General features: G+C 40.2%; 1 pseudogene; it reads left to right on the top strand.

Moving 5' to 3' along the window:
• Positions 1–508: 508 nt before the first annotated feature.
• LOC114050175 lies at positions 509–19,645 on the top strand (annotated as a pseudogene).
• Positions 19,646–20,882: the final 1,237 nt, after the last annotated feature.

The raw sequence follows: 20,882 nt of genomic DNA, 5'->3' as shown, positions 1-20,882 counted from the left end.
CCCACTTTGGGGTGGGGGTCAAAGGACAAGACCTTTGTGGGGAGAGAGGCAGAATCTCAGCCGAACCACGGGGCTCGGAGCCCAACCTCCAGCCACTCCTCTTCGCCACCTGGCTCTTCCCTCGGTCGAAGCCCTGGAAGCTCAGCTCCTCGCCTCTGATTGGCTTACTTTTTCCAATCCGCGTTTCCGCGTCCCTCGGGAACTCCGCCCCTCATCCTAATTGGCTTTCAGTCCTTCGTTCGGGCCCCAGAGGTTGTCTGGCCCGCCCCCTCCGCGGGCTCCGCTCCTCCCACCTCGACGTGCGCTCTGGGCACGCGCGAGTCGTTGGAGGGGGCGGGGCCGTTAAGCCGGTTTGGAAACCGGAGGCTGCTGCGTTGGAGGCAGAGCGGGACCTGAGGCTGGGCCAGGAGTCCAGTGAGGGGGCGGGGTCGCCGTGGAAGGAGGGGCTTGGGGGGAGGGACACAACTATGAGCGGGGAGGGGCTGAGGAAGAGAGGAGCTGGGAAGGGCTGAAGGGCTGAGGGGAGAAGAGGGAGCTTCTAGGGGAGGCATCGAAGCGCTGTAAGGAAAGGGGCTGATGAAGAGATGGGGGAGGTGCAGCTGGGGAGTGGGCGTGTGTGTGTGTGTGTGTGTGTGTGTGTGTGTGTGTGTTGGGGGGAGCAGCCTAGATTTAGAACAGACGGGGTGGGGACAGGGCAGTTTGGAGAGCGGGTCCACGAGAATGACCAGAGGCTTTGCCCGCTGGTGTGGGCAGTGCCGGCCAGTCTGGTGCCTGGCTCTGAGTCCTCTGCCCACTGGAGGGTCTTTTCCTCTGGAGGTCGGCCATCACGGTCCCAAATGCCTTCTGGTGGTGCTTGTCTGTCTCCACGATCCCAAATGAGTTAGTGTTGAAAGCTCGTCAGTGTCTTTATTATTTCCCTGTATTTGTTTCTTGCGTTTGTCTCCACTTGCACATTAGTGTTTGGGAGATGTTTGGGACAGTGGGCAAGCTGTGCCCTTTCTCCCCAGGCTGAGCTGGGTAGTCCAAGGATGCTGGAGTATCCATGACAAAAGCAGACAGTGTGTATGTGGATTGGACCCCCAGGACCATGGCCCTCGCCCATCCAGGCAATGTGGAAGAGCTGTATGAGCTGCAGGATAAGCTGGGCAGGTGAAATAGGCTTTGAGGCTGGTGCCCTGTGCCTGGGCCAAGCTGGGAAAGAGGATGTCTGGCTTCCTGGCTGGAAGCCCAGCTTCTTGGGTTCTGTCATGGGTGACCTTTGTCTTGCTGTTGTCTCCCTATTCTTCCAGCCTTACCACACCCCACTCCCCTACCCTCCACTCCGTTCAAGGAGCTACTCATGGTACCCTGCAAATATGCCATGCTCACTTGTGTTTTTACTTATGCTGTCTACCACATCTGCAGTGGATGAATGAATGAATGTCTTCCCTTATCCCTAACCCCCTCTACTTATCTAAGACACTAATCTGAACCAGTTCAGGCTCCAACTCCTATTTCTTTACCAACTCATCTTGAAGTTAACTTGTCACTTCTTTGCTTTCCTAGAAAACTTATCTTCCACAATGCTCATTTGGTACTTATTACATTTACTGCCTTATATTAGTTATATTTTTGTAAGTAAAAAGGTTGTTCAAAAGGTTTACCAAGGTATTTTCAAGAAGTGAACTTTATAAAAAGTCAAGTATTTGTTAAAAATATTTCAACAAATAGTTATTTTTCCATATAATCTTATAGATTCAGACACTTATAATACAGTATGATAGCTCCCCAACAGACTGGAAGTATCTTGAGGACAGGGTAATGTCTTATATGTCTTTATATCCCTCATAGACTCAAGCCTAGCATAGGACTAAGTACAGTCAACTTGTTGATTGAATTATGAGTGATTGTTGGAGGACGAAGGATTAGACCTCAGAATTTCTCCTGTGATTGAGACTCCTGGTCTTTCGGGTCTTCTGCTTGACCCCAACTTCTGATCTACAGCAGGTCCTCTGCACAGGGCAATCAGTAGACATGAAATAAATACTTATTAGTTGATTGGTCTGGCTATATTGTGGCCAGATCTCTGACCTCTTCCTCTTCCCCTGGCCCTGTGGATACTCAGATATTTAAATCTTTTTTTCCCCCAAAAATAGGTGCTTTGGAGTGATTAGACTGGGTACCCAGACACCAGATTGCTATCTTTAACTTGTTTAGCAGCATCTTGTGGTGACCTTTAGGAGGTCCTGTGGTGCCACATTGCCTTTTGGACCGTGCATTTATTTATTCAATAAGTAAACCAATGTCTAGGCATAGAACTTTGGAAATAGTAGGTGCTTAAAGTTTGTTGAATTGATTACTGAGTGCACTATACTCTATGGAGACAAAGTTTATAGAATTATAGCATATCAAAACAGAAACTGAGAGACCCGAAGGGTTTAAGTGACTGCCCCAAGGTCACACAACTAGTTAATGGCAAAACAAGCTATAGAAATCTGACTTCTTGATTGACTTCTAGTTCATTATCAGATGCATAAAACATGATCCCTGCTCTCAAGGAACTTACAAACTTGTAGGTGCTATAAGATGTCCACAAATAACTATAGTACAAAGCAGTATACAAGTGCTTTGTGAGTGCTACAATAAAAGTTCTAAAGGAATCAAGTAGAAGGAGGGCAAATTTTGCTAGGAAAAGTAGGGAAGTCTGAATGAAGGAGGTGACATCAAAGTTGGGCCTTGAAGGATGGCTAGAATATTTTTTGATAATTATAAAGGGGAAGGAATAGCATTCCAGGTAGATGGAATTGCACTAGCAAAGGCAAGAAAACCCAAGGGTATATTTGGGGAACATTGATTAGACCACTTTGGTGCCTCTTGCCCCACCCCCTCTTACCCCTTCAGTGGGCACTTTTCGACAATTTGGCGATGCTGGGAACGGTCCTCAGGGATGTCTTATGCAGCCAAATTCATCAAGATTCGTAGGAGGAAAGGGAGCTGACTGGGGATAGAACGTAAGGTGGTAAATCGAGAGGTGGAAATCCTGTAGCAGCTGCAACACTCTCACATCGTGCAGCTGCATGACATCTTCATCTGCCAGGTCCAGATGGTGCTGGTGTTGGAGCTGTGAGTATCCTAGGGGTGGGAGGCACGCTTCTCCAAATGGGGAGGAAAGCCTGAGGGATCTCAAAGAGGACTCAGGGATCTTAAGGGCCTGAGGAGATATAGGATCCTTGAGAAGTCTATGAAGGGGCTCTTGTAGATCAAAGAAGGAATTGGAATTCTGGTATATTTTGAAGGAAGAACCAGGTTTTGTAGGTATAAGACAGAGATTCCCAAACTTATTTGGCCTACTACCCTCTTTAAAAAAAATTATTCGGCGCCCCCCTGGAAATATATTTTCTTTTAACCCTTTACTGTTTTTAAAAAAAATAATGCATCTTGGGGCAGCTAGGTGGCGCAGTGGATAGAGCACGAGCCCTAAAGTCAGGAGGACCTGAGTTCAAATCCAACCTCAGACCAAACACTTGACACTTACTATCTGTGTGACTCTGGGCGAGTCACTTAACCCCAGTTGCCTAAAAAGAAAAAAAAATAATGCATCTTAAATTTAATAATTTATTGTAAATTTGTGGTTTTTTCCTTGCATTGAAATTTTGATGATGCAATATTGCATCATGTAACTGAATAGTATCATAGTAAACAAGTCATTACAGGCACATATTCCTGCTGATGCATGCTGGACTTCCCAACAATGCTTGACATGCTTGGCCGCCAACACTTGCTTGTTAAGACCTGTCAGCGAATTGACCACTGATAGGATATACCTTGCATTTTGTGTGTTTATTTGAAAAATAATGTAATCACTATGACTTTAACTCACACAACAGATGAAACATGTACAAAAGGTTTTTCAAAATTTTCTTTTCTTCTTTCCTTGTAGCTTTCACTGGCCCCTTTTATTCAACACCCTCCCCCAATTGCACCCGAGGCTACTACTTCCCCTTATCCATTCCAGAGCCCCCCAGGGGGCATATCACCCACTTTGGGAATTTCTGGAAAGGAGAGAATGAGGGAAGAAGAGAGGAAGGGAGAGTAAAGAGACATCTTGGAGAGAGGTTCAAGTAGTTTGAAGAGGGGAGGTGAGGAATCTAGATCTAGGAATAGATCCTTGAAGTCAAGGGTATTAAAGGAACCGAGGGAATCTTAAAGAAAAATTAGAGATGTCTAGGTCTTCAAAGGAATTTGGAATCCTGGTTTTCAAAGGAAATTTATAGAATACTGGGGGCATGAGGAGGCGTTGTAAAGTCTAATGTGATCCCTACCTATATTCTTTCTTCCTGCAGGATCCAGGGAGGGGAGTTTTTTGACTTTGTGGCTGAGAAGGAGTCATTGTCAGAGCCTCAAGCCTCAGACTTCCTGTTACAACTCCTAGATGGATTGGTTTATATGCATTCCTTCAACATCACCCACTTTGACCTCGAGGTAATGACCCCTGGTGGCCACATGTAGTACTACAGTTGTCTTGGATTAGGCGACCTTTTCTCCAAGTTAAAAAGTTCATTCAACATTCATTTATGTCACTGCCCTATTCAAAAACGTTCAATGACTTTCTATTGGGCTCATAGGATCATATATTTAGAGTTGGGAGGGACCTTAGAGGTTATCTACATATTATTTATAGGATTAGATACTAATTCTTCATACTAACATTGAAGATTCTCCCCAATCTACATGTAATCACTTTTTCAAGTACTATTTTACATACTCTCATTCACATACTCTTTATTTCTGGTCAGACTGATCTACTGTTGATTCCTTGATATCAGTTCCTTGATCTTGTTCTTCCATCTCCTGCCTTCATTGTTCATTAGTACAGATCCTACTAGAACTGAAAGGAACTCTCTTCTCATCTCTTCCTGTCACAGTTTTCTTTGTGCCACCTCTTCTGTGATACCTTCCCCTATAGTTCCAGTGAAAAGTAGTGTATTTTCCCCAATTTTTCTTAGATCACTTTGTCCGGATTTCTCATTTGCCTTATAATACTTTGTCTTGTATTATGCTTATTGGTGTGCATGATCCTCCCTCCCCAATGGATTATGAATTCTTTGAGGGAAAGAACTATTATTTTTCATCTTTGTATCTCCCTCTTTCTATAATACTTTGCATATAGTAGCTGCTGCTTAAGAAATGGCATCCATTTGAATTGGATTCAACAAAGTTTTTGAACAGCTGCTATATTCAAGGAAAAATGATAGATGTCATACTGTTCAAGATATAATCCTTATCTTGAATTGTTTTATAATTTGGCTGGATTAGAGCAGGAATTCTTAACCTTTTTTATGTCATAGTCCTTATCACAATTTAGTTAAACCTGTGGAACCTTTCCCAAAATAATGTTTTTAAGTATTTGAAGGAAATGCTAAATTTCAACTTGGAGACTAGTAGAAATAGAGATATAATTTCTTTCTCATCCAGATTCATGGAATCCTTGAAGTCTGTCCACAGACCTCAGATTAAGAACTTCCAGACTAAAGAATCTCTAAGATTCTTGACAACTTAACCTCCTATCACATTGCCTTGTACATATTAGGTGCTTAATAATTGTTAACATGAGTTAAGATTTGTGATCTAGGCAATGCAGTTATATCTACATTACTAGACTATGTGTGTTAAGTACAATATAAGTGACTTTTAAGTCGACTGCTATTGAAATGCGAAGGAGGGAAACCTTATTTTGCTGAAGATTATTAAGGAAGTCTTCATGGAAGAGCATTTGAACTCAATATAAGTTGCTAAGAGACAGATTTAGGCTTAATAAAAGGAGAAACTTCCTAAGAACTAAAGCTCTCCGAATGTGAAATGGGCTAACTTGAGAGGTAATAGTTTTCTTCTCTTTAAAAGAAGGTTGGATGATCACATATTGGGAATGTTGTAGAAGTAATTCCTGCTCAGGTGTGGATTAGACTGCATGTCCTCTGTGGTCCTTTCCTACTCTGAGGTTATGTTATTCTGAGTCTTGACAGATAGTTAGGAATTTGGTAAAGATCACAGAGAAGAGCATTCCAGACAGAGGAAGCAACATGAGCAAAGATGTAGGAATGGGAAATCTAGGGACTTTAGAAGATGAAGGAGATTTATCTATGATATCTAAGATATGAAATGAGATGATATCTAAAATGAGATTTCTGTCATATGCTTTAAAATAAAGGAATAATATACTCTTAGTATGGGATGTTGTATACTTAATGAGTGCTGGTAAAATATATATTGCCTAGATTTCAGATCTGATCAGGAATGCTTTTAAACTGAAAAGGGTGAGAAAAAACTGCCTACAGTATAAATCAATTATGACAGAGAATAAATAGCAGCTGCAACATTATTGTGTCTACATTTTAGTACAGAGTTCCAGTAATTCAAAGGAGAGAAAATCTAAGAAAGGTTCCAGCAGTAAAATCCATGGCATCAGAAATATAAGCACACCTATATAAAGTATGGGTAAAAAGAAGGGAAGCTAGAAATACTAATGTGAGAAAGCCTATTTGATATAAGAAATATCACCAAGACTTGTTGGGATAGGACTTATGGCTGTAATATGGGGTTACGGAAGGGAATATATTTCTCTAATACTTCAGTCAATCTATGAGTTCATTAATATGGGTACTTCTTCTAGTGTGCAGGTTGCACACCTTCTTATCCTTATGTGACTCTTGTCCATTTTGTTCCATAAATCCTTCATGGGAGGTCTGCTGTAAATGTTAGAAGTGTTCTAGCTCTTTCAACATTACGACAGTACCAATGTGGCACTTAAGATATCCGTCTTTTAAAAAAAAGTTTTATCAATGCTTTTGGTTTTTAAAATCAATGTCATTTTCAGACATGTACCCCTGAACACCCAGTGAACAGAAAAGGAACTGAACAAAATGAATGATACAGTGGCTGTGTCTGTCAGTGTATGTAGCATTCTGCACCTGTAGTCTTCTGACCTCTATAAAGAAATGGGGGAGGTACATTTCTTCATCTCTTTTCTAGGGCCAAGATTAATTATAGTTAAAAAGAATTTAGCTTCAAACTGTTCATCTTTTACCTTTTGCTTCTGATGTATGACTAGCTCACCTGTTTCTGAACATATATCTCCTAAATGATATATTTTATGCTACTTTTTTCATTAAAGTAATCATTGTTAATATGCTGCAATCTGGTGGTCCATGTTTCTCAATCATAGAGCATCATTGAAAGAATATTGGTGTTTAAAAATGGATTTTTATTTCAGGGAGCAACTTGGGATCATAGAAATGCACATTTCTAGCTCATAGTCTTCCTCCAGTTCAGTTCTGGGCTCAGCTCATGGTTTGTTTGCAGTGTTTGTCCAAGATACATGTACTGATGAATCAAATCAATAAGCTCTGTTCAACTCACTGTTTTTATCCACTTGACTTTTCCTATGTGGATTGTTAGTCTAAACTTTTGAGTGGTTGTAGATCTTATTTAGGAGGCTCTGTGGTATTCCAAGGCTGAATAAAATCAATACAATAATATGAGTAGGTTGGGCTAGATGACCTCTAATGTCCCTTCCAGTTCTAAATCTATGATCCTGTAATCCGCCAACAGGAGCATCTGGAGGACCTAACAATCTATAGGGAATACCTTTTCCATTTGGATTCTGCACTAGACATCTTCCTTGACAGTCGCAAACACCTTTGGTGAGCATATGTCTCCCTTTTTTATGTCTTGCTTGATATTGATAATCAGCATCATCAAACAAGATTCTCTATTGTTGCACCTATCAAGGAATCAACGTGTTGTTGAAATGGAGCCTTTAAGGCTGCATTTTGATCTACTAAGCCAAATGCTTTTATTTAAAATAGTCAACAGACAAGCACAGTGGGATGTTGTTTTTTATACACTTTTTAGTCAACTGCATTACTTTGAAGATATGCTTTGTCGTAAAGTGTTGTTTGCAATAATCTACCTGTTCTCTTCCTCATATTTTCATCAAGGAAACCTTTGATACATTTGTAGATCATTCTCCTAAAATTATATAGAGATGAGAAACTAGGTATTTAGGTTTAATAGTTATTGCTGTCCTCTCAGTCACCATTTTGGGGTGGTAATAGTGTCTGTGATTTTTTCCCCCAGTTATTTGCTATCTTCCCTTCTTGACAGTATCTTCAGATAGCTTGAGAATTGATGCCTCAATGCCCTCAAAACTGTGTCTCCTCCAGTACAAATTTCCTCTATCTATACTTGGTCTAGTCCACACTATTCTTTCCTGTCTTTGTCCTAGTTTAGTGTCATTCCCATTTCCTTTTTTTTTAAGTACACCAGAGATTGAAATGTTAGAGTCTAAAGATTTAGGTGATCGTGGTATAGTGCATAGAGAGAAAGACTTGCCTTCAAGTCCTCCTTCTTACATATAATGGTTGTGTGACCCTGGACATATTCATTTAACCTCTTAGAGCTTCAGCTCTCTTAAGGTGTTTGTTTTAAGGAAGCAGCATGGTACAGTGGAGTGAACACTGACTCTTGAGGCACGTGGCCTGGGTTCAAATCCTGACCCTGATTGTAAGGTAGTTAATCTCCCTGTGTCTCAGTTTCCTAATCTGTAAAATGAGAGGACTGAACTAGATGCCATTGAAGTCTCTTCTAGCTTTATACCTATGATGTCACTGTCACAGATGAAGTAAATTGTTAGTTAAAGAAATGCTGACAGATTTGATCTATTTTTCATCTGTTATCCTTCCATTTTCATCTTTAAAAACATATTTGATCTGGTATAGTCTTGCTTAATTGGGTCTCACATCAAGCTTTCTGCAATGCAGAAGTATGACATATTTATTTGTTCTTTCAGTAAACATTAAGTGCCTATTATGAACCAGACATTGTGCTAAGTACTGGACAAAAGTATGTAAGTGAGAGAGTGGTATTATATAATAAGAAGGTATACTTATGTGATGAAATCATGGAAGAGGATGGGCACACATGTTGGAGAGTATCTGGGTAAAGATAAACAGAGGGAGAAACAGATGTGGTGTTTTCTTGCTGGTACTCCATAGACCAAAAATATAGGAGGAAATAGAAGAAGAATTTAAGAACCAAATCACAAACCTACTCTGGAGGCATGACATAGTAGTGATAATAGACTTCATCTATCCATATATGTTCCAGAAATAGAGCAGCTGATAAATTCTTGGATTATCTTAATGATAATTTCAATCTACAGAAAGTAGAGAAAGCAATACAGGGAGCTCATACTTGCTACCTGATTCTGACCAACAAGGAAGAATTGGTTACTGAAATAAAAATTGTAAGACTGTAAAATTGTAAATTGTAAAGTTCTTCTCTTTAGCCTGGTGGCTAAGTCCAATGTCTCTCCTTCTCTGGTGATCCAGCTCTGAGCAATGACACCAAGGGGACTAAATCATATGGTGGTCAGGATTGGGGCAGGCAGTGGGGAAGAGAGCTGAGCTGCACTGCTTCCTTTTACTCTATCGCTGTATGACTGCTGTATCTTAGACTTTTTAATAGGGAAGGAGAGGAAAGCTGGGTACAACTGGGTACCCTAGATTTGGTGCGAACATTTCAAACATTCAGAGAAAGGATTGGTAGGAATTATAACTTAAAATTCTACTGGAGAAGTAAGCCCAAGAAGGATAGGATACTTTCAAGAATGAAATTCTTAAGACAGAAACTGTTCTGATAAGGAAGAAAAGGAGAACTGCGTAAAGAGACCAGTTTGGTTACAGGCAGAACTCATAAACCGACTTAGATTTTAAAAAGAAATATATAGATGATAGAGTAAAAGGAAGCAGTGCAGCTCAGCTCTCTTCCCCACTGCCTGCCCCAATCCTGACCACCATATGATTTAGTCCCCTTGGTGTCATTGCTCAGAGCTGGATCACCAGAGAAGGAGAGACATTGGGCTTAGCCACCAGGCTAAAGAGAAGAACTTTAGCACAGCTCCAAAGAAAAAAGTCTTAGTATGGGTTGCTAGGAAGAAAAGAGGCTCAATATTGGATGAGGGTTGACCTTGAACTCTGGGATAAAGGAAAAGGCTTCAACTCAGTTTTATCTCCAGAGGAGGGGAGAGCTCAAAGCCAAAAATGAGTAACCAAAAAAAAAAAAAAGACAAAGAGCTATTGTGATGCCGGAAATACCCAACACACAAATCCGGAAGAAGAAAATAACTTCAAAATACCTACAAGCAAACCTCAAAGGGAAACACAGTTTGCCCACAAGATTGTTTAGAAATAAAATGAAAGTGATAGAGAAAAAGAATTAGAAAAGAAATTATAACTATGGAAAAGAGTGTAAAGAGAAATAATAGCTTAATACAAGAGGTACAAAACCTTACTCAGGTAACAGATTCCCTAAAAGTTAGAACAGACCAAATAGAAGTTAATGACTCTAGGATACAACAAGAAATATTAAAGTGAAAAGAGTTTTAAAAAGAAGAGGTTGAAAAAACAACTGACCTGGGAAACAGATCAAGGAGAGATAACTTAAGAATCACTGGACTATGGGGGCAGCTAGGTAGTGCAATGGATAGAGCACTGGCCTTGGAGTCAGGAGGACCTAAGTTTAAATCTGGCCTCAGATACTAGCTGTGTGACCCTGGGCAAGTCACTTAACCCAGATTCACTCCTCTCCCTGTATAAAAAAAGAATCACTGGACTACTTGAGGGCCATCACCTAAAAAAAGAGCCTGGATATCATATTTTAAGAAATCATTGGGGCAGTTAGGTAGCTCAGTGGATAGAGCTTTGACCTTGGAGTCAGGAGGACCTGAGTTCAAATCTGGCCTCAGACACTTGACACTTACCAGCTGTGTGACCCTGAGCAAGTCACTTAACCCCAATTACCTCACCAAAAAGTGCTCCCCCCAAAAAAAGAAATCATGGAATAAAATTTCCTAGAGATATTAGAGATATAGAGAGAAGGGAAGGTGAAGACAGAAAGAATCCATGAATCATTTAAGAACTCTCAAAATGAAAATTTCCAGGAATTTCATTGCCAAAATGCTAAGCATCCAAATCAAAGAGAAAAAAAATACTGGAAGCAACCAGAAAGAAAGAATTAAATTACCAAGGAACTACAGTCAGGATCACACAAGATTTAGCAGCTACCACTACAAAGGAGTAGGAAGTGTGATATTCCAAAAGGCAAAAGATAATGAACTACAACCAAGAATAACATATTCAGCAAAACAATATCATTCTACAAAGGAAAAAAAATACCTTCAATGAAATATAGGAATTCTGAGAAATCTTGAAGGAAAGACCAGGGCATAATAGAAATTTTAAAATAAGAACATGAGAGTTAAGAAATCTTAAGAAGGCAAATAAAAGTGATCAGAAAGGACTTTATAAAGGCAAACTGTTTGTATTCTAATGGGGGCAAGGAATGATAAGAACTCTTTCAGAACCCTAATGTCATCAGGGTCATAGAAGGAGTCAAATGAGATAGAGGGACTAGTTTTATCATGTCTTGATGATTTGGAAGAGGAAAGGAGGGGAGGGAAAAAGGGCAAAGAAAGATAGGTGAACTTATTTCACCTAATCAGGGTGTGCAAGTAGAAGTCTATATAAAAATTGAAGAATGAAGTGAGAGTGGGTGATGCTTGAACCTCATTTTCATCTGAACTAGTCAAAAGAGAGTAGAACACACATAGAGTTTGCCATAGAAATGCATTCAACTCAACAGGAAACAGGAGGGCAGAGGAAGAGGAGAAAGGGGAATATAAGAAGGATGGTAGATGTATGGAGGGGTTAGTCATAAGCAAAGCAAACCCTAAACTTGAAAGGCTGATGAGAGATCATGAAGAGCAGTTAGAAAAAAATAAAGAAGATGTGAAATAAAGGAGGGAGTGGAGAGCAACAAGAGGAAAAAATAAAAGAGAATAGCCTGGAGGAAAATAAACAATTAGCAATCATAACTGTGAATGTGAATGGGATGAACTCATTCATAAAATGGAAAAGGATTAGAAAATAGAATCCAACATGTTGTTTACAAGATACGCACTTAAAACATAAAGAGAGAGTGAAAAAGTAGGACAAAAATATATTATGCCTCAGCTGAACAATAAAAAGCAACAAGAGCAGTCCTGATTTCAGTCAATGCACAAAAAAATAGACAAAAGAGATAAACGTGGAAACTACTTTTGCTTAAAGGTACCAAAAAAAATTCATATGTAACATATGTGCACCAAATGTCATACTATTTTAATAGGAAAAGCTAAATGAATTAAAGGAAGAAATAGGTAGTAAAACTATATAATGGTGAACCTTGGTATGCCTATCATGGAGTTAGACAATTCTAACAAAAAATAAATGAGAAAGAAGTTAACAACCTGAATAGAATTTTAGAAAAGTTGGATATGATAGATGTATGGTCATTACTAAATGGGAATAGAAAGGAATATACATATTTCTCAGCTCTTAATAACACTTCTACAAAAAAATAGACATTAGGGCATAAAAATATCACAGATGCAGAAAAACAATATCAAAAGCATCTTTTAATGACTACAACATAATAAAAATCATGTTAGGTAAAGAACCATTGAAGAAAATTAAATGTCAATGAGAGACTAAATAACCATCTTAAAGAATTGGTGGGCTAAAGAATAAATTGTAGAAATGATAATTTCATTAAAGATAAGGACAACATAACCAACATTTTTGAGATATAGCCAAAGCAGTTGTTAGGGGAAATTTTACAATTCTAAACGTTTTACCAGTAAAAGAAAGAGTAAATCAATGAATTGAGCATGCAAATAAAAAAAAATCTAGCAAACTGATAAATTAATCCCACCTGATTAAATACCAAAATAGAAATAGAAAAAAAGATTAACATAATTGATAAATAAATAAAACTAGTAGCTATTTTATTTTGGGGGGGGGTGAGGCGATTGGGGTTAAGTGACTTGCCCAGAGTCACACAGCTAGGAAATATTATGTGTCTGAGGCCGGATTTGAACTCAGGTCCTCCTGATTCTAGGGCCAGTACTCTATCCACTGCACCACCTAGCTGCCCCTGCTAATTTTTTTAAAAAGGCAAATAGATGAGCCATTAGCTAATTTGACTTAAATAAAGCCAGATTAATCAGCATCAGAAATGAAAAAGATGGATTCCCAACCAATGAAGAAGTGAAAAAAAAATTGTTAGAAACTTTCACTTAATTATATGCCAATAAAACTGACAATCTAAATAAAATGGGTGAATTCAGTATTTACAAAAATAAAATGCCCAGATTAACAGAACAGGAAATAGAGGGCATAAATAATTGAATTTTAGAAAAGGAAATTGAAGAAGCTATAAATGAACTCCCCAAAAGGTAGAAAAACTACCCTAGGACCAGATGGATTTATTCTAGCAAATATTCAAGAAAGAACAATTATGGTATCATACGAATTGTTTGGGAAAAAGAAAAAAGAAAAAGAAAGGATCCTATAAAATTTATTCTATGACACAAATACTATTGAAGAATGACTCATTCCTAAACTGGGGGAGTCGGGGCAGCTGGGTGGTGCAGTGGATAGAGCTCTGGACTTGGAATCAGGAGGACCTGAGTTCAAATCCAGACACTTGACACTTACTAGCTGGGCAAGTCACTTAACCCTGATGGCCTCACCAAAATGCAAAACTATAGACCAATGTTCTTATTGAACACTGAAGCAAAAATTTTAAATAAAATATATCATGTTATATCACAAAGATGATACACTATGATCAGATTGGCTTTATACTAGGAATGCAAGGTTGGTTTTATATTAAGAAAATTATGAACGTAATTGACCATATTAATAATAAAATAATTTGATTGTCAATAGAAGCTTTTTGGCAAAATACAACACTCATTTCTGTTAAAAAAAAGCACTAGAAACTGAAAGAATAATTTCTTTTATTATTTTCCTTAACATAGTATATATTATAAATAGCATTATGTGCATTGAAGATGAGCTAGAGTTCTTTCCTGTAAGATTAGGAAGGATATTCATTGTCAACTACTTCTATTTGACATAATGCTGTAAGTGTTAGCTATATCAATAAGACAATGAGAACTTGAGGCAATAAGCATAGGCAACAAAGAGAAAAAATTGTTGCTTTTGCAGGAGATATGATACTGTACTTAGAGAACCCTAGAGAGTCAACTGAAAATTAATTGAAACAATTTCAGCAAAGTTCCAGGTTGAAAAATAAATCTTTGCAAATCACCAGCATTTCTGTATAATACAATAAAACCTAGCAGGAAGAGAGAGAATGATAAATTTCATTTAAAACAACTGCAGTACTTGGGAGTTTAACCACCAACATATAGGAATTATATGACTAAAAACACTATTTGCAAAAAAAATATAGATGTAAATAATTAGTGAATATTAACTGTTCAGGGGTAAGCTGAACCACTATAAAAATGACAGTACTACCTAAATTTACTTATTCAGTACCATAACAATCAAACTACCATTACTTTATAGGACTTATATTACTTTAATAGAACTAGAAAAAATAATAAAATTAATCTGAAGGAACAAAAAGTTAAGAATCTCAAAGGAAATAATGAGGAAAAGCATGAAGGAAGGGGACCTAGCAGCACCAGGTCTCAAATTATACTACAAAGTAGTAAGTATCAAAACAATTTTGTACTGATTAAAATAAAAAATAGATCACTCAGTAAAAAAAGATTAATGTTCAATAAACCCAAAGACCTTACCTATAAGGGTAAGGACTCACTGTTTGACAACTACCGCTAGGAAAACTGGACAGCAGTCTGGCAGAAATTCTATTTAGATTATACCTTATGTCATTTGCCAAGACAAGTTTGAAATGTACATGTGACCCAGATATAAAAGGTGAAATGACAAAGGAACAAGGAAGAAATTACTTTTCAGATCTATGGCTAGGGGAAGAGTTCGTGACTAAAGGACAGGAAGGATCACAAAAGATAAAATGGACAATTTTCATTACATAAAATTAAAAAGGTTTTACATAAATAAATCCAAGACTTTATACTAGGAATGCAGGGTTGGTTTTATATTAGGAAAATTATGAATGTAATTGACCATATTAATAATATAACAAAAATAATTTGATTGTTAGTAAAGGCTTTTGGGCAAAATACAACACTCATTTCTGTTTAAAAAAAAAAAGCACTAGAAACTGAAAGAATAATTGGACCTTTCCTTAACATGACATGACTAAGACTAGAAGGAAAACAGGTAATTGGAGGGAAAAAAAATCTTTGCGGCAAATTTTTAAAAGTCTCATTTCCAGGATAAATAAGGAACTGATGTCCAATTTATAATAATTAATGTCTTTCCTCAATTGATAAATGGTCAAAGGACATGAGCAGACAGTTCTCAAGGAAAGAAACCCAAGCTACTTATAGGCATATGAAAACATGCTTTAAATTGCTAATAATTGGAGAAGTGCAAATTAAAGAAAATCTGAGGATATACCTCACACCCATCAGATTGACCTAGCTAACAAATGTTGGAAGGTTATTGGTGATGCAGGAACTGAGAGCTAGCCAAGAATTTCTTTTTCCCTCTCCCTAGCCTGAGAACATCATGCTACAGCAGAAAGATGTTATTAAACCTAAGATCAAGATAATTGGCTTCGGGATGACCCAGAAAATTGAGAAAAACATGTGCCTCAACAATTGGTGTGGGACTCCTGAGTATTTTGGTAGGTAGAGAGACTGGGTTCTAGGATCTTAGAGTCTCCATCTTAGCTCTACCTTCAAATTCCCAGAGCCTGTTTGTCTGCAACTTACTAAGTTTTGGCTAGTTAGACCTTCCTGAGGTCATCTTAGCCATTTCCTTGCCTTTTATCAAGTTTTCCTCTCCCTTAGCCCCTTGTTTCATTACAATGATTTTTGCTTTTGTTTTTTTAGGAAAAGTTCACCTTCCTCAATTTTTAAGTCTTCTACCTCTTCTACTTTACTAGCAGCTGATTTCCACTGAGAGATGAATGCCAATGTGGCTTTTTCCTCTATCAGCTTTCTTATTCCACCATTCATGTCTCCCCCAGCTATCTAGCCATCATCCCTCCATGCTGCAGTTCCAGCCTTTCTCTATCTGGCCCCCATGAGATATTTTACTCCATTTCCCTACAGAATCATCTTCACCTTCTTGACCTCCTCATTCCCTCCTCAGTCCCAGCTCCTTTGTCCTTCCCATAGCTCTTCCTCTGCATGGGAATTCCACAGTGGGACCTGCCAGGGCTTCATAGCCCAGGTACTCAGGAGCCCAGCTGCAGGGCGGAGTGGGGACCAGGCGTGGAGGACACCGCCCTGGGCTCCCTCAGGATGAACATTTTCTCCTTTCAGCTCCAGAAGTGATCAAGTTGGAACCTCTCACTGTTGTCACAGACATGTGGTGAGGACTGTGGGCGAGGAGAAAAGGGGTTGAGGAAGGAGTTAGGGAGGATGAAGGGAGGGCACTGGGGTCTCTTCCACTTGGAAGGCTCCTCTCTCACTGGCTGTGTGATTTTCTGAACCTTTTCTTCAGTCCTTTTAGATCTGATTCTTTGTCACTCCCTCCCTCTCCCCCTTTTTCTCTCCTCCCCATTTTTCTCTTTCTCTTCCAACTTGAGTTTCATTTCCTGTTCTCCTTCCCTCTCTCCCTTTTCTCTCTCCTCTCCCTCCCCTTCCTCTACCCCCTCTCTTTACTTCATTTCCTACAATCTCCATGTTTCTTTGCTCTATCTTTCTGACCTCTCCATGTTGTATCTTTCTCCCCATTATTTGAAATTGTGATCTGTGGCTTCAGGTAGGGAGAATAAATGGGGTCTTAAGTAGTCACCTCTCTTTGAACCAGCCCGTCCTTTTATTTTAGGAGTGTGGGTGTCATTACCTATATCCTGTGAGTATCTTCTCCCCATACCACCCCACCACTACCACATGCCAGAGGACTGCCTTCCCTCCAACCCCTTCTCCCACGGAGGTGAGAGTAAAGGGTCTGAGGAAATTGGGGGATCCTTCCAGCAGTCGGTATGCTCAAGAGGAACCCTGATTCCCTGGAGGGAGGTTGGGATGGTACTGGAGGGAGGATATATTATTAGGTTGGGAATGGGCAAAGGGACAGATGGTGGGGGAGGGTCTTTAGCATCTCCACAGGCAGTACTACAAGTCTGAGGTGAATTGGTTTGGGCTTAGATTGGACTAGATGGCCTTTGACCTCCTTCCAACTCTGAGATTATATGAATTAGACTCAGCTTTCCAGGCTTCTGGGGGAAGGTTTGATCATTCCCTTTCTCCTGATGTACTGACTCTGAATGCCCACTCTGTGGACCCCACAGGCTCAGCGGCATATCCCCTTTCCAGGGTGAAACAGAAAATGATATTGCCATCAGTATTATCAAAGGCACTTTTGAATATGAGGACGCATACTTCAATTCCACATCAGCCATAGCCAAGGATTTCATCAGCCAGCTGCTGGTTATTAACCCTAAGTATCCAATGAGCACCTACCCTGGAACATTCTCCTCCACCCCTTGATTCTCTCTGCCAACTGTATGTCTCAATCCTTCTGCCCTAGTCTCCACCACTGCCTTATTTCTTTTGCCTGTTCCCATCTGCGAAAGCTGAGTGATCTAGAGAGACTCTAGAATAGACAAAAGGATACCATGGAAAGAACACTGGATTTGGAATCAGGATCTGGGTTCAAATCCTGACTTTGCCAGTTATAAATTATCAGTTGGATGACTTTGACCATGTCACTTAATCTTTTAGTTCTTTAACTGGAAATTGAAGAAGTTAGATTAGATGATATCTAAGGTCTATTCCTGTTCTAAATCCCATAGTCCTTTCACAGAGGGGAGGGATTAAGGCTGGGTGGAGAGAAATTAAGGCCATTCCTTCAAGGAGGACTGGCCTGTCTGAGAATAGATTTGGAGATGAGGATGGGCAGAGGGGAATGTGAGGATGGGAACAGGGAAGGAGGAAGTTTGCTTGGTGGCGGTGGAGAGTGCCAAGAAATGATGGAGGCAGGGACCCAGGGCTATGCCAACCCTATCTGTTTGTTTTGCAGGGAACGGATGACATCAGCTCAAGCTCTCCTTCACCCATGGATTAAGGTATTGCATTGAGAATTTGGGTTCATTACTTACCCTGAAAACCCCCAGCCACATAGTGCCAACCTGAAGAGGCATGGGGGGGTGAGACTCATCAGTCTCCAGGCCAGAGCACTGAAGATCTGGATCAGTGGGCAAAGGAGGTGGTGAGCACATGTCAGGTTGAGCTGCCTTCTGGTTAGGACAGCTAGATGAATCAGCACCCATTATGTTCTTAGCCTCTGACCATCAAACAGGAGAAGAATCGAGACTGCTCCTTTATCAACATAACTAGCTTCCGCAAGTTCAATTCTCAGCGTAAGTGGAAGGTGAGCTACACAGACATCTGTTTCCCATTGTGAGTTTAGCCCCTGGGACTTTGGGATTTCAGCTCAGTTACCAGGTTCATGAAATCTCAGTCTCACAGTTGGAAAGATCATACACAGCACCATAGGAAGCTGGAAGGACCTGAGATCATCTAGGCCATCTCCTTCATATTTACAGATGAGGAACTGAGGACCAGAGAAGTTAAATGACTTGCCCAAAGTGACATAGTCAGCAGCAAAGCCAGTTTGAGCCCAGGTCCTCTACCTCTAAATCCAGTGCTTTTCCCATTAAGCAGTCACCTCCAAAATGAGATTTCGAAGGTCAATCTGTATCTGATGAGGAATTGACCATCGTTGCCCAGGGTGGCAAAAAATTATCCTCCCTAGGGGTGTGCATGGGAATAATGCTAATATATCACTTTAAGGTTTACAAAACACTTCTATTACAACCCTGTGAGTCAATACAAGTATTAGCCACACTTTACAGACAAAGAAACTGGGGCCCATAGAGGTGGTACTTGCCGATGGCCACACAGTTAAGTGTTGGATATGAGCTCTGAACCCAGGTTTCCTGGCTCAAAGTCCAGTACTCTTTCTACACTACATGAGAATAGTGGAATGGAGCTGGTGGAGACCCTGACCTCCCACTTTTCATCCATTCTAGCTCTCCTGCTACATGATCACCCCCTGTAGTCACTTTTGCAGAATGAATATGCTCTATTACCAAACCAAGGATGATGAGGAACTGGTGAGATACTGCCCCCCCACAACCTCTCTACACATTTCCCTAGCAGTCCCCTCTAGCCTTGTTTTCCTTTAGCTGTCTGGCATCCTGAGCCCTGAGCATGCCTGTGTATCTACATCTGTGCACACTTAAACCATATGGACTTGGCCCCAGTTGAACGCCATACTTGAGTGGCCCAGCATGGCAGAGATAGAACCCTCTTGAGCACCAGCAAGAGGGAGCTCTGGCATGACCCCACAGTCAGGTCACCCTTTTCCCCTCTTAATCCAGAGATCCTGTGAGAGCAACCAAGAGGAATCCACAATGCCCTCTGCTTCCCTCCTCTGCCGAAGACACAGCAGCTACTCCTGAATCTGGAAAGCAGGGATGGGTGGAGGAAGCCTCCTACCCGGCTAACATACTCTTTGCCTGGTTGGAGGGAGCAAAGGCCTGTGCCAGCGGTAATGGGAGGGGATATGCTATTACTCTTTGCTACTATACTCCTTTCCCCTTATCTTCCATACTCCACCCCTACTCTCCAGTTTTTTTTTCACTCAACATGAAGCAGATATTCTCCCAGTGACTGTATTTTCTCTGAATCTTGGGGATAAGGGTGGGGAGAAGTGGGAAGGAAGTTGAAGGATGGGGCTTTCTCTTTCTTCCCTGAGGTGGTTGTACCTGGCTCTGATAGGTAGCAAAGCAGCATGTGGCTTGGATCTGGAGGTAAAGGACCTGAGTTTGAATCCCAAATTCATGGGATGTGAATGTTTGGCAAATATTTGCCATTTGGAAACTCTAGGACCTCTCTGGTCCTCAATTTCCCCATCTAAAAAAGAAAGGAATTAGATTAAATGACTTCTAAGGTTCATTCCAGCTCTAAATCTGTTATCCTGATTCTTCTAGGTCAAACTACTTTATAAAGTATTTTCATATCCATAATGTCATTTAAGGCTCTCAACCTTGTGAGGTAGGCAGGACAGGTATTATCACCCCCATTTTATAGATAAGAGGACCAAGGCTTAAAGAGGAGAAATGACCCAATGCCTCACAGCTAGTAGGCAGCAGAGACAGAACTAGAAGCCCAGGCTTTCTAATGGCTAATACAGAAGACACATTCCTATCTGCACCTTAGCCACCACCCTCCCCCTTGAGGAGCTTGTGTGAGCAAGTGTATCTGTATGTAGTAGAGTGATTACTTTGCCCCCTGAACAGTTGCACATGTCTCAAGGATATCCCAGAATATTCTCTCTACACTTTTTGTGTTGTGTTTGATAATCAGTAACAATTAGAAGACATGGGAAAAGGCAGCTATTAACTTGCTTTACGAAATAAGAAAATTAAGTCAAGTCTGGTCAACTAGCATTTATTAAGTACCTCCCATGTGCTAGGTACTTTGTGAGCTTCAGTTTCCTCATTTGTGAAATGAGGAGATGGTATTCAGTTCTGCTACTTATTACCTTTTGATGTTGGGCAAGCCTCTCTTTTATCTTTAAAATTGAATTTAGCTCTCATTCAGCTCTAAAACCTATGATTCTGTCGTCTCTAAGTTTGCTTCTAACTCATCTGTCAGTCTATTGAATCCTTCCTGTTTATTAGAGCTGCAGTTTCCAACCTGGCCATTAAGGGTCACTGTTGCTTCAGCAACTGGAGGCAGTCAGCAGGTGGTCAGGGATTCATCCATCTCTTAAGGCCTAGTACCATCCTACAAACCAATTAAACTCAACAAGCACTTATTAAATGTGTACTATGTGCCAGGCACTGTGCTAAGCCCTGGGGGAACACAAAGACAAAATGAAAAA

Source organism: Vombatus ursinus, unplaced genomic scaffold, assembly GCF_900497805.2.
Source record: "Vombatus ursinus unplaced genomic scaffold, bare-nosed wombat genome assembly UNPS02014798.1, whole genome shotgun sequence".
In the NCBI taxonomy this organism is placed as follows: Eukaryota; Metazoa; Chordata; class Mammalia; order Diprotodontia; family Vombatidae; genus Vombatus; species Vombatus ursinus.
Note: the sequence above shows the minus strand (reverse complement) of the source record. Positions and strands in the feature narration are given on the sequence as shown.